Raw genomic sequence first — 17,603 nt, forward strand, 5'->3', positions numbered from 1 at the left:
TGAGAGAAAACTACAAGGTCCACAGAGCCTCAGGAAGGAGTCTGTTTTCCTCTTGTCTGCCAGCGCTGCGGAGGAGGGGCCGGGCGGGAGACCGAAACTACGTTTCTCGCTGAGCGCTCCCGGCATGTTTTGGCCTCTGGATGCCATAGGCCGGCCAGAAGCGAAGGGAGTGTGGGGCTTCCACCCAGTCCACGCTGAACAGGCCCGCCTCAGCATCACCGAGGAAACCCTAAAGGTTCCTTATTTTAAAAAACAACTAAGACTGTAAGTGGTGCAGCTCTGGGGAAACAATTTGACAGTTTCTCACAGTAAGACATTTCCTTGAGAAATGAAAGCATACGTCCACAGGAGAACTTGTACACGGTGTTCTCTTATAGCAGCATTGAGAGGTGGAAAGGAACCAAAGCTCCATATATGAATGAGTGGAGAGGCTATTGTGGCATATACAATGGAATATTACTAGGCCGTAAAAAGGAACGAAGTCCTGATAGATGCTACAGTGTGGATAGATCTTGAAAATATGCTAAGTGAAAGAAGCCAGACACAAGAGACCGCTTAGTAGATCCCATTTATTTATTTATTATTTATTTTAAAAGGTTTATTTATGCACACAAGAGTTGGGGTACAGGCCAGAGGTGTGGGGGGGGTGAGAGGATTCACCAGAGACAGAGTGGAGAACAGAACAGGCAGACTGACCGAAGTACACTGCTGAGGGGAGCAGCAGGCAAGCCAGGAGAGGTCTGCTGCGCCATGTGGGTTGCTCGCTGGCCACCAGGGGATGGAACTCGTGCTGCAGAGGCTGCGAACAGCTTCATAGTTTGCTTCTTAACCCGTTGCGCCACCAGGGAGGCCCACCTAGATCCCATTTAGAATGAAAGGTCCAGAATAGATATGTTTAAAGAGAGAGTTTATAAGTGGTGCCCATAGTCCAAGCACAGGGCATGGGGAATGATTGCCAGTGGTTACTGGGTTTCTTTCTGAGAGGACAAAAATGTTCTCACATTGTTTTGATGATGGCTGCATGCCTGAATATATTATAAACCACAGAATAGTACATTTTAAATGAGTGAATTTTGTGGTATGTGAATTTTATCTCCTTGAAGACAACAAATAAGCATGTCTTGTTCCCCCAACCTAAATAAGTCAATCAGCATGTTGTCACTTGTTTTAGCCCATATTAGGGCATGGAGAAGTAGATAGAGAGTGTGTATTGGTTAGTGTTACTTTTTGAGAACACAAGAAGTAATTGACTGCTTTTCAAAGACTCCTGACGTGCTTTGCTAAACTAACTCTTCCAAAATTCAGTTGAGGTAGAGTTCTCAGATTTAGCAGTAAATGTACAGGACACTCACATTTGAATATCAGATAAATACCTTTTTAGTACAAATATGTTAGGTCCCATACACTATTTGAGACATACTCTTGGATTTGTCATTTGAACTGCACATCTTTTACCTGGCTACTATGAACTGAGAAAGTGTAATAATAGGGAAGTTCAATGTCTTTAGAGGAACTAAAGCAGGTTAGTTCTTTCAAGTAAATGCCTCCTAGCCATGTTGTATGATTGGAAACTGGTCTGGCGTGGAGTTGCCAGTGTTGGGGTCAGCCAAGGATGCACCCATAGCCACAAACTGAGGTCTGAGTGCTACCTATACATATCTTCTCTAATAGTCAGGGGTACAAATGTCTGTGCTAATATTAGCTCTCTTCCTTCCTATTACCCTTTTGTTCGACACCCCCACTAACCACATTCCACTTCCTTCTCACCTCCTTCCCTACCATTGTCTAGTATGGCCTCAATTTGGCCTCACCACTCAAGCCCTTTCAGCTGCAAAGCTGTTTTCTTTGGGGTTAAGTTGCCTTCTCCCTGAGTTAGTCCTCTGCCTTTTTCTCTTCCTGCATCCCAGCTGACTGAGTGTACCCTGACCTCTGTAAGGAACTTCCACACCCTGTCCTTCCACTGATGGCTTTGCTGGGCTGGTGCATGTGAACTGCTCACGAACCCCTTCCTGCTTTTCAGGAGGGAAGACTAAGGCCTTTTGAACCATGAAGTGGAAATCTAAAAACATACAGGGGACGTATATACCCCAGCTTCAGGAGAGTGGTTATCTCTAGGGAGAGAGCAGAAGGGGGAATGTGGTTCGGGTCTTGGGCTGTTAGCTGTATATGTAATTTGACTATTTTTTTTCTACAGGAATGTTCTACTTTCAGAGAGAGGAGGAAACCTGTAATCAGTAGAGAATTTCCATCAGCTCTTGCCATCACATTTACCCACTCCCTGCATCTGTGTGCAATGAATTAGATACTTCATGACACGGAGATGGAAAAGGAAGGGTGGAAAACTATTCAGAGGAAAAGACAAACCACTGATGTAAGAGAGGTAGGAAGTGGCATGAGATTAAGTGAGAAGGGTAAGGGGACAAAATTTTACTTATAAGGGACATGAAGCAAATATGTTCAATGTGATGGTAGAGTATATGGCGTATTGTCTTTGTATTTTCTGTACATTTCAAATAGTACAGTCAAATTAGGAATTTGCATTCGAAAAACTAGAAACAATTTATTCATTTAGCTAAAAAAAATGAACTTTAGTCATATTAGAAATAAGCCTTTATAAAGGGAAGAAAATCTCATAAAGAAGAATCTGTTAAACATTTGCTGGGAAGTACTCAGAATTGTAAACAAAGAGGTAAGGAGAGAATAACAGGGAGTATTTGTTCCTAGAAGTAGTAATCCCCAAAGAGTTTATCATCCAGGAAGGAGAAATACGCACATACAGAAGACTAAGCCAGGCATCTGGTAGAAAATAATACAGATCAGGTTTAGTATCTTTGCGCTGATAAGTTGAAGTTAAAGGGTTGTTGAAAATGGTAACATTCTGAGAGCCAAGACTCAGACTAACTCCTGGAAAAGGGAAAGTATATACAACAAATGCGTTTTTTTTTTTTAAGGCGTGGGAGGAAATTTAGTAGAATATGCTCTTGGGATTCTGGGCATACTTTATATTCATGGCTTTCAATCATTTTTTTCCTATAGCCTCTTCTCACAAGGAACCTCCGAGGCATGCAATTTCTTTTTCAAAAAATGCATATAATTTTCTCCTCCCTACGCTTCTGCTACCTCCCTCCCTGATGCATACACAAACACATTTCAGATACTCTCAGACACCCCACATAGAGGCACTGTTGGCCTGTGGTGTGGCAAGCCTCTGCTGCTGCTGGTGTGAATTCCTAAGCAGCATGGCACACACCCACTCCCCTAGGTCTGCATGCCTTCCATGCACTCTCTCTCTCTCTCCCTTGTTCCCCTTACCACTGGGGCTAAAAGAGCACAGGTGTCCAAACAGAGCCAAGATGATCATGTTACTCCCTGGGCCACATGGGTCTGCTTGGCACATGTTCCCTGGGGAACATCAGAAAGAAAGGAAGCTCATTAAAATAGCTTCTTAGGCTCCAGCTGGCTTTCCATTAAGTTTGACACACAGAGTCTAAGAACTGAAAAAGTATCCAGCCCTTTCCAGACTTCCACTGGAAATGAAAATTGCTTGAGTCAGTTCTAACTTGGACATCTTGGCTAGACTTATCTCCAATCTAGAAATTGCCACAATTCAAAGCAAAGCCTATCCAGAAAGAAACAAAGGTGGCCACGAAATCTACCACGGTCACTGCAGACCCATCTTTACACATACCAGGCATGTGGGGGAAGAAGGTATCCCAGTGGCAGCCTGGAAATGTCCAGTTAATACTTCTCTGTCCCAAACTTGTCTTTTCAAGGAATTGCTAATCTGTGGCTGAGTGAGAAAGATTTTAAAACACAGCGGGATTGTACAGTGAGTCTGTGAATACTTTATGTGGTGACACTGAGATTGAGCAAGGCAGGGAGGCAAAATATTCAAAGAAAAAAAAAAGCATTGAAGGACAAGAGGTAGGGGGTGGCATAAAAATAAATGAGAAGGGTAAGGGAACAAAAATTAACCTTATTGTAGAAACCACAAACCAGGGAACAGTACCATATTCTACATGCAGGAATGTCATGGCTACGTTGGTATGTAAATCTGGCACTCGAACAACAGAGTATTATTGCTGCTGATAGGGTAATCTTCAGAGGTACAGAGAAAAAGTGGGTGGGTCATGTGAAATTCATGAAATGCTTGAGGTGAACTCACTGTTGAAGTATTAGTCATGTTTTGTTTTGTGTGTGTCTCCCCCCCCCCATTTATTTTATAGATAAGTATTCCTCTGTACTTTCTGTTACCGAAAAGTTTAGCTATAGAGGGTATAAAGTATTCCATTTCAAAAGTTTGTTTCTGTTCTAAAGGCATTGTGCAAAATGCCTCCCTTCCTTTGGCCTACACGGACAAATATGCCTACATTTGCATACAACACAGTACCTATTTACTCTCTGCATGGGTTAGAAAGTCTGAGGCAGGAGCTTAAAAGAACATTTTCTGAGTGAGCACATAATTCAGCCTCCAGCTTGTCAGCAGGAGCAAAATAAATAAAGCCAAAGAGGACTTAAAACAGTTAGTTGACATGGAAGGCAAAAGAAATCCAATCAGCACAAAAATCAGGAAGAGAAAATGAAGCTAAAGGAACCAAAACTTTCCATGCTCAAACTTTCCCTCACCTCTTCCTCTTCATCAACATACTGAAAGTTTCTCCTCAAACTCAACAGCTTTTCTTAATATAGTCATGAGTATCTCTTTTAAAATACTGTTGCTATTCTTAAGCCTTATACTATACATAGTAGAAAAGAGTAAAGTGGCCCTTATATCAGGAAATAATAGGGGATTTATTAATAATTGGGAATTTACCTAACCAATAAGCAACTTTTAAAACTGAACTACCCTTTGTAAGAGATGGTTTGCTAAGTATCACTGTTAGTTATTTACACGTTAGTGTGAATGTGATTTTTTTTTTAGTTATCTGATATCTAAAGATTAGTTTAATATGGGGTGTAAGTAGGGGAGAAAAGAGGACTATCTGGTTGTATAGAATGAATATCCTAAGGTGGGAAGCTTTCTGAGTAGCCTGATAGCTATAGTGGGGTATTGAACATTCAAAATGCAGTTAGTAGACTTGAACACCTGTGAGGTGAACGGTGGGGGAGAGAGATGAAAGGTGAAACAGTGACCAGACACCTTCTTTCACCATTCTCCCAAGGGTTTACCCAAGACACACATACCACGGTGACTGACTCAGACCTGAAGAAGTTGGAGCCTACTGTGGCACAGGTTAGAGAGCAAAAGAAAATCAACCTGCACTTATAGCTCTTACAGCAACTTCCCTTCCATGAAAGTTCACTTTGAGGTTTTAGTTTTCAGTGCAAGGTCCTGTAAAAACCAGATCTGCTTGCTGACTGGACGTCTGACATGGTTCCACTTCTGGATCTTGCATTATTAAGGGGCAAAAGATAGGAATCCTGGGTCATCCAGGAGGAAGTGAGGTTTCAATGCCCGGAGACCTCAGGAGAACAGAGGAGACTTTTCTAATTTTTATGAATAGCCTTAAAAGCTCTAAATTTCACTTTTGTTTTTCTCTATTTCAAAAAGCAACTTAAAATGTGCTGTTGGGATCCCATCAGACTTACTTACAACCATAAAGGTATTTTTTAAAAGCCACAAAAAGCATTGATGAGAATTTATTTGCTGGCAATATGTCTTGCCTCCAGATAAGTACTATGCTAGATTGAAAGACCTCCAGCTCTTTCTTGCTGACATTGCTTTACAACATTACGGTAGTCTGATTTTTCTGTTTGGTACCAATGTCTTCATTTATTTTTAATTTTTTGACATATTTAAGACTTTTATTTATTTTTTTTTAATTTTTTTTTAAAGATTTATTTATTTATTTATTTATTTATTTATTTATTTATGCAAGCACTGGGTACAGTCAGAAGCGCGGGAGGGTGAGAGAATTCACCAGAGCCAGAGCAGGGAGCAGAGCAGGCAGAAGGACCGAGGTACACTGCTGAGGGGAGCAGCGGGCGGCAGGAGAGGTCTGCGCGCCATGTGGGACCCTCCTCCGGTGGCCGGGGAGCAGCCGGGGATCGAACCGGTGCAGCAGAGGCTGCGGGCAGCTTCGCAACCCAGCGCTCAACCGCTGCGCCACCGGGGAGGCCCTATTTAAGACTTTTAAAATTAGATTTTTAATCTCTTTGCTTTTAAAGGCAACATATAGGAGAACACATCCATTCCAGTTAATATCCTTAAATCTTTTTGCTTACATATAGAATTGTTTCCAAAAACAAGGTGGCTAATATCAATCTTTGGTCAATACAATGTTAACCTGAGTGGTATAACGTCTGATATTTTGTGTGATAAAACAAAAAGCTACTAGTATTAATTTCACTCCCAAAACTATTCCAGAATATTCAAGGGAATGAAGGTATTGCCACATGGAATCCAACCAGTTGAGCCCAGGGCCTTTCTGTCACCAACAGCAATAGAACAGAGTGATTGTTCTAATGTTCTTCTCAAAAGTTAGCTAGCAAAGTTTTCCTGAGTAGCCGTTTTTTGTCTCTTTCATTCATAAATGTGGTAAAATCTTCTAATGACTTTTTTTGCTTGCTATGTGAAATAGTCCTTTCAAAATAAGTATCCTGTTTATTTCAAATAAGTTTGAAAGGATACCCTCAGATTCTTATTTTGATTCCTGTCAACCAGCCTGTGTTCAGTCTCATTGTTAATGGTTTTTATAACTTTACACCATGCTGATTTCTCAGCCTTTACCATCCAAGGTGAAAAGTACTGTTTTATGAAAAGTCACAACCTGTCAGACTTAGCAGTGGTCTTAGAATTCTGAGTGGTCTCTGACACCATCCCCTCTCTCCAGGGGCAGTCACCAGAGAGGCCTCAGCCACCTTATATTAGAACTTTCTGGAGATGTAACCACAGTGATCAATAGGAACTCTGTATAAGGATCTGCATTTTTTCCATGCAAATACTAAGCTGTGGTTCCTTTTATTTTCTTCCCTTTCAATTCCGTTGTTAGACAGGCACCTCCTTTCCCCTGCAAGACAGTATTATCAGAACTGGAGTTCATACAACTAGCTATTCTGTTACAGGACTTGTTTAATGATGCAGCTAGGAATTTAAATATGCTAAGGGTTTGGGGCTGCAGCCTCTCCTAAGGCTCCTGCTGCCCTCTTGATTATGACATTCAAAACACAAAAGTAGTAGTACCCTCCCTCCACTTTTTTTTTTTACCAGAAACACATACATGTCATTGAGAACTTTACTTTCCATTGAAGCTTTAGCCTGGTGGTATTTTTCTAGACTAGACTAGAAAGTCACACTAGCTTCCTCAGAGGAGCTCCTTGAATTCTGTTGTTGCCAATTCAATTTGGCCTTGTGCTGGTGACCACACAGTCAGGGGCTGTGCAAGACATGCTGATCTTCCACTGCTGAGTCTGCCACCGGGTCATCGCCTGGGCTCTCTCTTACCTTCTCTCTCTCAGCTTCCCCCTTCCCCTTTTCTCACTAGAGCCCAGAGATGCTTCTGTGGTTTCCTGTTTGAGACAGCACATCCTGGTAGGGGGTCATCCTTCTCCTAATCCTTTAAGATTTTCTCCAGTCTTACCTTGGAAAGCTCCAGGTACTCTGGTGTGTTTCCCTAAGATAACCTGCATCCCATTCCACATAGAATTTATCTGGTTTGCAGCAGGGGAGGCACAAGGAGACTCTTGCTGCCTTCCTGCCTGGTCCCAGTGCTGTGGGAGAGGTTGAGCTACTCTTGCCCAGTTCACCATTATGTGTTTCCTCCCCACTTCCCGTCCCTTCTCTCATTTGTGCTGCTTCTCTCCTTTGTTCTACTCCCAAGTCAAGATCTGTTTCTCTCTCAGCCACTGAAGAAGCTCTCGGCAGCAACCCAGCACCTATACTCTGTCACCCTTCAGGCTCAGCAGAGCTACTTCTGCAGTGACTCCAGGTCCCTGCAGGGCAGCTCAGGCCCCAGCCAACCTGAGTGGCAAGGGACCTGGCATGGTTGCATGGCCGTCTCTAAGTTTGAGAAGGCAGCTTGCTATGAGGATAGAATTAGACCCCTTCGGCATTCCTCAAGGGTGCTGCCTCCCCCAGATTTTCCTCCTTAACGTTTCTAGCAGACAGGTGGTCACGCCACTGGTAGTAAATTGCTGGATATTTTTACCCAGTACCCCACAAACAAAACTGCAATACTAATGGATGTGTCATACAACCAGGCATATGAGTGATGTCCCCATTAATCAATTTGCCAAAGAAAACAGGTTGCTATCTAAGCTTGTTTGGAGAGATGCTAGCTATGTGATGGAAGAAAAGCTCAGGCATCTGCATAACAGCACCCTGTCAAGATTAAAATGATAGATACTTTGTGATTTGGTGTGTTTGGAAGTTAACCTTTCCCTGTGCTAGACTGGCACCAACTGTACAGCTGACTCAGTAACTGTTACAAGAACTTCACACCAATACCATGGGTATTGCTGGCCGGCTGCACTGGGACTGAGGCAGATAGGAGAGGAAATTGAAGAGTGATGCAGGTTTTACCAGACTTGTCACCATATTAAGAAATGTTAAACTACAAAAAAATCCTTCAGAGTAGTATGATTGGTTCATTTTTTGCTCCATCTGTGCATTTATAAATTGTGTGGAGAACTCCTTTGCTCCACAAGCATGAAGGACTCAGTTAGCCCTCCAGGAGCTTCCACGCTCAGAGGATACACTTACACATTCAGAGGATGCACTTGCTTACTTCTCAAAGTGTGTGAATGAATGGTGCCGGATGCTGTGTTCAGTGTGATAGCAGAGGTGTGCATACCTAAAACAGAGAGGAGCTAGGGGAGGTCGTTCCTGAAAAGTCTGATTTCTGAACTATGTCTCAAAAGATGAGAACACGTTTTTCAAGCAAGCAGGTAAGAGAAGAAACCCTGGCAAAGGCATTCAGAAATAGCACATGGGTGATCGAGGGTGAAGCCTGTTGAATGCCAAGCTTAATGGGAAGGTGTATGGGAGCCACTGGGAGTTTAAACAGAAGAGTGACAGTTGACTCTGGGGGAACTTTTACGTACACTTGGAAATTTCTCAAGACTTTATTTTATTATTTTTCATTCAAATTTTTCATCAAAATATCATTGGTTGACCTCCCTATTAGTATTTTATTTTATTTTTTAATTTTTTTAAAAATTTATTTATTTATTTTTTAAAGATTTTATTTATTTATGCAAGCACTGGGTACAGTCAGAAGCGCGGAAGGGTGAGAGAATTCACCAGAGCCAGAGCGGGGAGCAGAACAGGCAGAATGATGAAGTACACTGCTGAGGGGAGCAGCGGGCAGCAGGAGAGGTCTGCGCGCCGTCTGGGCGCCATGTGGGACCCTCCTGCGCGCCGTCTGCGCGCCATGTGGGACCCTCCTCTGGTGGCCGGAGAGCAGCCGGGGATCGAGCCGCTGCTGCGGAGGCTGCGGGCAGCTTCGCAACCCAGCGCTCAACCGCTGCGCCACCAGGGGAGGCCCCCTATTTGTATTTTAGAAGTATAGAATCTCCCCCTTCAAATACAATCACCATAGCGCCCACCTTTAAAGCACCTATAGTCCTACTCTAAGTCCATTGTGCTCCCTCCCCTTTTTTTTCTTGTCCCTTCCCCTCTTCCTCTGGATGCCTCAGTTCTGTGGTCAGCCTTCAAGGGTTACTTTTTAAGTTTGACTTTATTTCACCCTTTGTTTGGTTTCTCTACATTCCATATATAAGTGACAACATCTGGTGTTTGTCACTCTCCTGGCTCATTTCACTTAGCACAATCCCTTCCAGCTCCATCCAACTTGCAGAAAATGGAATGATTTTATCTTTTTTGATCACTGAGTAGTATTCCATTGTGTGTATATATATACCACATCTCCTTTATCTACACATCTGTTCTTGGGCACTCAGGTTGTTTCCATGGCTTGGCTGTTGTAAATAGTGCTGCAGTGAACATGGGAGTGCAAGTTTCCTTTTGAATTGGTGTTTTTGTGTTCTTTGGGTAGATACCTAGGGGCAAGACTTTTTATTTCACTCTGTAATATTTTACTATACTATATTATGTCATCCTTATAATACATGCTATATGATATGGATGTGGAACTGAATATTATAGTATAAAGGCCTTATATATATTAAGTTCTTACTGAATATCTGTGTTGACTGAATGAAGACTCTGCCATGAGTCTCTCACCCTTGGTGACAGGCCAGGCTTTCTGACTTCCTTCCCCTCGAGGCTCTTTCTATCACAAATAAGCAACAAATGACAAAGAAGCTGTTGGGATGACTCCATATGTGTACATTGCAGATATGTGAAAGTTACTAATATATATTCTGAAAATAATCTTTATTCCTTGCCACCCAGAATTTCAATTCAACCTGTTATAATGTCTCTGGGAAAGGCCAAAAGGCCAGTAAGTTTTAAACTGTTAGTAAGATGCTGAATTTATTCTAGAGAAGTCTTATTTTCAACTTTGCTGAACTATGGCTGATTTCGAGGATGAGTGATAGTTGTAAATGGACTGAAAATTCTCATTGTCCTTCCTTCCCCATGACGTGCTACAGAAAATATTACCAAGAGCTGAGGGATGAGCCAATGGAAGAAATAACAGGCAAAGAGACAGATTTCGAATCTTCCATTTATTCAGTAAAGGTGAACACATCTTATTTAAGGATGGTGACAAAATAAAAGGAAACTCGGTGTTCTCTACCGAAGCTTTCCTTACCTAGATGGAATTTCTCTTTTTCCTTTGTAAAAGTTAAAAATTTATAAAGTAGCTCTTTATTGCAAAATGTGCTGATGGTGAAACATTCAAAAAGTAAAGAAGTTTATCAGTAAGTAATACCTCTACCACATCTCTCTGCCTCATGTTCCAGAGGTAACAACTCTGTAGAACCTTCCAAAAAATGCCTGCCCACTATCAGGAGTACAATCCTAGCCATTTAATTTTTACACAAATGATATTATAACTTTAGTGCTTTTTAAAATTAACAATACATATCAGAGATTATTCCATGACACAATTTATGCAACACTATCTAATTCGTGAAGTGTTCCTTTTGCCCTTTTCTTTCAGAATTTACTTCTTGGATGACTTTATTTTTTACTGTTGATAGTTAGACAATGCAGAAACTCACAACTTTGATTATACATCTTTCTTTTCCTTGGGGAATTGATCTGTAGGATAGATTCATAGAAGAGGAACCTCTGGATTAAGGATATAAACTTCTATCCCTGAATATTGGCAAGTACTGCCAAGTTTTCCTCCAAAAGGGTTATGAAGAGTGTACTTCCATTGGTAGCACAAACTATTTCCCCACTTATCAGATGACAGATTCTGTATCAAATTTTTAACATTTTGCCAATGTGACAGGTCAAAATTGGCATCTTATTAATATTTTAAATTGCTATTATTGAATTAGCAGTGAAGCTGAGTGTGTGGTGGGAGCATTCATATTTCTTTCCCTGTGCTCTACCATATCATGTTCTTTGCTTGTTCTTTATTGACAGTGGGTTTTTCCTTAGAGATTTCTAAAAGCTCCATATAGTTAAAGGAATTAGTGCTGCTGTCATATGTGTTAACCATCTTTTCTCCCAGATTGTTGTTTGTCTTTCACTTGTTGATTGTGTTTTTTTTAATTCAGAAGTTTTCCATGTTTAAGTAGTATAATTTATTAGCCTTTTGTGGATTTGCTATTATACTTACAAAAAGCCTTCTTAGGCTGCTTGGAGCTTCCTCAAAGTACTAAAAATGGAGCTTCCATATGACCCAGCAATTCCACTCCTAGGAAACTACCCAAAGGACACAAAAAACATTAATTCAAAAGGATACCTGCACCCTTTATGTTTATTCCAGCACTATTTACAGTAGGTAAGATAAGGAAACAACCCAAATTCCCAAAAGTAGATTACTGGATCAAGAAGATATGGTATATATATACAATATGGAATACTATTCACCAATCAAAAAGATAAACTCATGTCATTCGCAACAACTTTGATGGAGCTGGAAGGGATTATGCTCAGTGAAATAAGCCAGAAAGAAATAGAAAAAAATCAGATGGTTTCACTTATAGGAGGAATGTAGGGGAAACATTCAAATAAGGGGTCAGAGGAAAAATATAATAAATTGAAAAATAAATTATCAGAGACATTCTGCAGGGGAGGGGGGAGAGGGATCATAACAGGGGAGGAAAGAGCACAAGGGACTATGGTGATGGGACACAGGTGAATTGGTGGTGGGAATTCTATAGGGACTACCCCTTAGAGGAGGAAGCATACATTGTACAAAAAGGAAGAATAGTGTAAAAATAGTATACATAAAATAAAAAAAAGAAAAAGCCTTCTTGACAAGATTATACAGAAATTCATTGCTTTATTGTAGTACTTTTACGATGTTATTTATATATATTTTTTCAATTTTTTCCTTTTCCACTTTTTTATATGAACATGTATTATTTTTATAATGAAATATTTTTTTTAATTGAGTAACATTTGAATACCTCCAAATCAGATACTGCCTCTATCGTTTTTATATTTTTAAGTTTTTTGTCCACCTGGGATTTATTTTTGAGGTGCAGAGAAAATGTGGAGGAGATAGAGACATGTACTGAAGACAAAATCAGTACATTTGCTTGAAGAGATAGTGTGATATAATGTGGGGACAATGAAAATCTACCACTCAGAAAGGGTCACAATTGATTGATAACCCCAGCTTCTGTGTTTTGAAATCCATAGCCACTTCTTGCTGAGGTCATTCTTCTATGGGTCTCTTCTGAAGTCACGTGGAGGGATACTGAGGCAGGCCTATGACTGGGAATGTGGGGCTCCTCAGATGGGCAACTTTGGCTCCTGGATGTTCCACCAGCCTTGCTGAACACTCTTAGAACTGTGTTGTGGTCTGAGATTCTTTCACTCAACCTTCCTTCCTCCCTTCCATGATGCTTAGGGGGTCAAACCTGCATCATGGTCTGCTGGCTGTCTTAGAGGTCCTGGACTAAACTGTGGGTAAAATTCTGGGCTCTGGAGTCTTACATACCTGGGTGTGAATCTGACTCCCCATTCCTAGATATGTGATTTCAAGCATAATTTAATCTATCTATTTTTAAATTTATGTGTATTTTATATCATTGTTCATTTTTAAACAATGTTTGTTTCCCCCCAGTCCCCCAGGTGTAGTCCCCATAGAATTTCCTTCACCAGTGCTCCCGTGCACCATCACCACAGTCCCCTGTGCTCCTCCCTCCCTCTGATCCCTCTCCCTCCTCCTCCCCTACAGGATGTCTCTGGTTTATGATCCTCTATTTTTGTTTTGTATTGTTACTATTTTTTCCCTGTTGTCTTTTTTTACTTCCCCTATATTCCTGCAATATTCATCCAATATTTTTCTTTTTCCTTCTGACTTACTTCACTGAGCATAATACCATCTAGTTCCATCTATGTTGCTACGAATGGTATTAGTTTATCTTTTTGATTGTTGAATAATATTCCATTGTGTATGTATGCCACATCTTCTTGATCCAGTCATCTATTTTTGGGCATTTGGGTTGTTTCCAGGTTTTACCTATTGTAAATAGTGCTGCCATAAACATAGAGGTACAAGTATTCTTTTGAATCAATGTTTTTGTGTCCTTTGGGTAGATTCCTAGGAGTGGAATTGCTGGGTTATATTGTAGCTCCATTTTTAGTAGACTGAGGAACCTCCAGACAGCTTTCCATAGTGGTTGGACCAGTTTGCACTCCCACCAGCAATTTAATCTCTTAAAAACACCAGTCTTCTCATCTATCAAATTGTGATGCCTGTAATTGCTGTGAGGATTAAATGAATCAACTTAGTGAAGAATTTAGCACAATGTGTGGCAGTGTTTGATAGATGTTAGCCATTCTTAGTAGAACTGGGTGATGAAGGATGAAGTCAGCGATAATTCTTAGGTTTTTGACTATTTACAATCTATAAAATAATCACAAATATTTAACTCAACTTAATTCTCCCTTTGCTTACAGTAGATACTTTTTGAGTGAACAAGAGATTAGGAAATCTTTCGTTTTTTTCCTCCCACTCCCAAATTAGTTGACTTTTCCTGCTTTCATGGCTAATGGAAGAAAAGGTATTAATGATGAATCAAAATGTACACAATAAAGACTCCTGGACTCTGGAATTTAGGGGGTGGCCCTTCAGCATTCCCCCTAGGCACTCCTGCTCTGATAGGAGACAAGCTGTGAAAGATATTCTGGGCTGTGGAGGAAAAGACACATTCTAGAACCTCTCATGTAACACAGGAGAAAAATTACTGCCTTTCTTGGAGGATCTGAAAAACCAGATGGAGGAATTCCAAATTAAATGTTTTTCATAGAAGTGTATTTAGAACAATTTAGCTATTAGATATGACATAGTGGGCCTCCTCTGGTGGCGCAGCGGTTGAGTGCTGGGCTGCGAAGCTGCCCGCAGCCTCTGCAGCACTGGTTCGATCCCTGGCCACCGGTGAGGGTCCCACATGGCATGCAGATCTCTCCTGCCGTGCCCGCTGCACCCCTCAACAGTGTATTTCATGGGTCTGCCTGTTCTGTTCCCTACTCTGGCTCTGGTGAATTCTCTCACCCTCCCGTGCTTCTGACTGTACCCAGTGCTTGTATAAATAAATAAATAAATAAATAAATAAATAAATAAATAAATAAATAAATAAATCTTTAAAAAAAATAGATATGACATAGCAGGCACACTGTGAAGAGCTTATTAACAAAGGATCTTCCTTTTTGCTAAACACACTTAGAGATCTTAAGACAGAACCAAAGTTCAAATCATAGACTGGAATATGGAGTTAAAGCTAGAAAAATGGAATGGAAAGGGAAAATATAAATACTTGAACATAATTTTAGGAAATGTATTGTATAAACCAAGGAGCTGGGGAAAAATCTAGTCGGACAGTGGTTTATATGAAAAATGCCATGGGTTTTAGGTTAACCAACTCCTTGGAGTCAACAGTACAATTTTGGCTTGTAAAGAAATGAGTATCATCTTAGGTTATGTAGTAGAAATATAACATCCTAATAATGGAAGCCTTTAGTTTTCTCAGCTGAAAAATTAGGGGCTGGAGTAGATTTCCAAGTCCCATATAGCTCTACTTTTTAAGTCTAAGACTCTATGACTTCCAAGTTCTAACCTGAATTTCTCCATTTTAAGAAAATGGCCATAGTAAAGATAGAAAAGATATATAGGCTTAATAAAGACATATAACCCATTTCTCTGTTTAACTGTATAGCTTGAAAACTCTCTGAGGCAGGGGAAAGCATCATTTTTGTGCTAAAGTGACAGACACCTCCTCAAAGGAGTGTGGCAATGGAACAACCTTGCATATATCTATTTCAGACTGTGCCAAGCTTGACACAAAACTATTTTTCTTGAGGAGGCAAGCTTGAGTAACCAGTTTTTCCTGAAGTTTGCCTGATAAATATGTTTACGATGGGCTGTTCTGTCATTCTTCTATCTTGCTGTAGTCTTGGGAGGCCCCTCCCAAACCAAGCAGCTATCTATTGACATTGGTAATCAAGGATTTCAGAGGTGGGGATCAAGGTCAAGACGGGGCAAAGGCAGAAAGGATGAGTGAGCCCTAGTGCGCATGGCCCTCTCATGAAGCTCTGCTCTGCTGTACAAGATCTGAGTTTTAGCCACAACATAATAGGTAGTCTGGGATGGTTTTGTAGGTAACAATGAGCTTCCCTGCTCCATCACTCCTGCTACTATCCTCTTCTGAATCCCGAATCTGGCATTGGTAGGGGGAAGGGAGATTTAAACATCTTTGAGAAAAAGGGCAACATAAAACAACAAATCTCAGGGAAGGCAGAATTTTAATGAAAATAGAATTTCAAATATTTCAGTTGGAATCTCTTTGTCTAGCTAAAAGAGATTTAGAGTGTGATCAGAAGGCCCATATCTCCTTGTTTTGCAATTAATCCAGGGTATCCCCTTGAGTAGGCCCCTTGACAACTTTAGCCCCTATTTTCTTTACTTGTAACCTACCTAGTCAAACAGTGTTTGAGTGCCTTTAGGTCCTGGTTTATGGAGGACCCCTGATCCCGGGCCAGGTAATAGACTGAGCAGGAGGTGGTCTCGTGAAGCCATTAGAAGGACCCTAAAACGTTCAAAGGAAGTGTCCAAAGGGCAATAAGCAAGAACTGAAGTCATAGGACTCCCAGGTTCCTTTCTTAGGTAAGTCCCTCCCAGGTGTTGGCTGAGGTGCTGGATGTCTCATTTTCTTAATTCTGTCAGGCAGAAGAGATCACAAAGGGTGGGGCTATGGCCAACTGATTACATTCTCAATGTTCTGGGAAAAGGACAGAGGGAGCAGAAAGACCAGAAGAGGAGCTTTCACGACAAATTCATCACAATTGACTATCCCACTCTCTTTCCAGATTGGAAGGGACTCGGGAGCCAGGTAGCGACAGTACCCCAGGCTGCGGATGTGCTTTCATTCTCTCAGCAGCACAGTCACTGACTTGGGCAAGGAAAATTGTGGACCAAAAATGGGGGTAAGTCCAGGAGTTGTTAAATGAGATGCACTTTGGGAGATTTTTGTGGGATCTACGGACATATTTTAAGTGGTGAGGCTTTCCTTTGTAATTTTGGTTAAGTACACATAACATAAAATTTCCCATCGAAACCATTTTTAAGTGTGCAGTTCGGTGGAGCCTTTTTTCATGACTTCAGATCTCCTTCTCGGCTGATGGAAATTCTGTGCTCCCTATTAGCAAAATCCCAATTGTGGAATTTTGGTCAGCTTGCAGGGTCCCATATTAATCTGGGTTTGGATCCTGCAATAAGGGAAAACTCCAAAACACCAGAAATAGAAAGGGATATTCTTTTGAGATTATTTTGGTGTGATCCAATTGCTGCTGTGTCCCTTTAATTTTCATCTCTGCCTTGGTCCTTAACCACTTGTCCAGACCTGTGGCTTGCCCTGGGGCCTGCTCTCTGTTGTTAGGTTGCATTTTTGTTCTTTGCTGACTCCTGGCTTGTTCTGACTGTGAAAAACCTATTTTCCCTGGGATCTAACTGGACTGTCCCTTCAGCGGACCTGCAGAACTGATAGGTCAGCAATGACAGCCAGCTTCTGCTCTCTACCTGAGTTCCAAGCCCACATCCCTGACTGCCTACTGGTCATTTCCTCCAGAATGAGCCAGGCATTGTTCTGCCAAGCAGGTTGCAACATGTCCCAAAAGAACCTTTTTTTTCTTTTTTGCCACAAACTAGCTGCTCTTATGACCTCTCAGCCCCCAGAAACAGTCCATGAAGTTAGACCAGAAGCAAAGTCCTCTGTGATTTATTCTTCCTTCATTGCCCTCATTCTGTTCCCCAGAACAATCAGATTTTCCTTCAAATATTGATCATTGTTTCCGTCCTTCCCTCCACCGTGCCCATTTCTACATCATTACCACTCCTAATATCACCTAGAGCTTTTGCCCATTCTCCCTGATTCAATGTCTAGTGCCCACCCTGGCTAGACTTAAGACCCATCTTCATTCATCAAGTCAAGTCTGTTTATAGCCCTGAAGTTGTTCCCTAGTTCTGTCATATGTGCTTCTAGCCCTTATCAGGCCAAGGTTTCCCATAATTTGA

At 41.3% G+C, this 17,603-nt stretch overlaps 1 protein-coding gene across 1 annotated transcript in view; it reads left to right on the forward strand.

Annotated features, from left to right (window-relative positions):
- The first annotated feature begins 97 nt into the window (after positions 1-97).
- Positions 98-17,603, forward strand: part of DUSP16 (dual specificity phosphatase 16) — a 112,811-nt gene continuing 95,305 nt past the window's right edge. The window contains exons 1-3 of the mRNA XM_054696438.1: positions 98-264; positions 2,195-2,380; positions 16,400-16,516. The gene's annotated coding sequence lies outside the window, so the exon portion shown is untranslated. The remainder of the gene's footprint in view (positions 265-2,194; positions 2,381-16,399; positions 16,517-17,603) is intronic.

The sequence above is a fragment of the Talpa occidentalis genome, unplaced genomic scaffold (assembly GCF_014898055.3).
Source record: "Talpa occidentalis isolate TD23 unplaced genomic scaffold, MPIMG_talOcc4v2.1 talOcc4.16, whole genome shotgun sequence".
NCBI classification, from domain to species: Eukaryota; Metazoa; Chordata; class Mammalia; order Eulipotyphla; family Talpidae; genus Talpa; species Talpa occidentalis.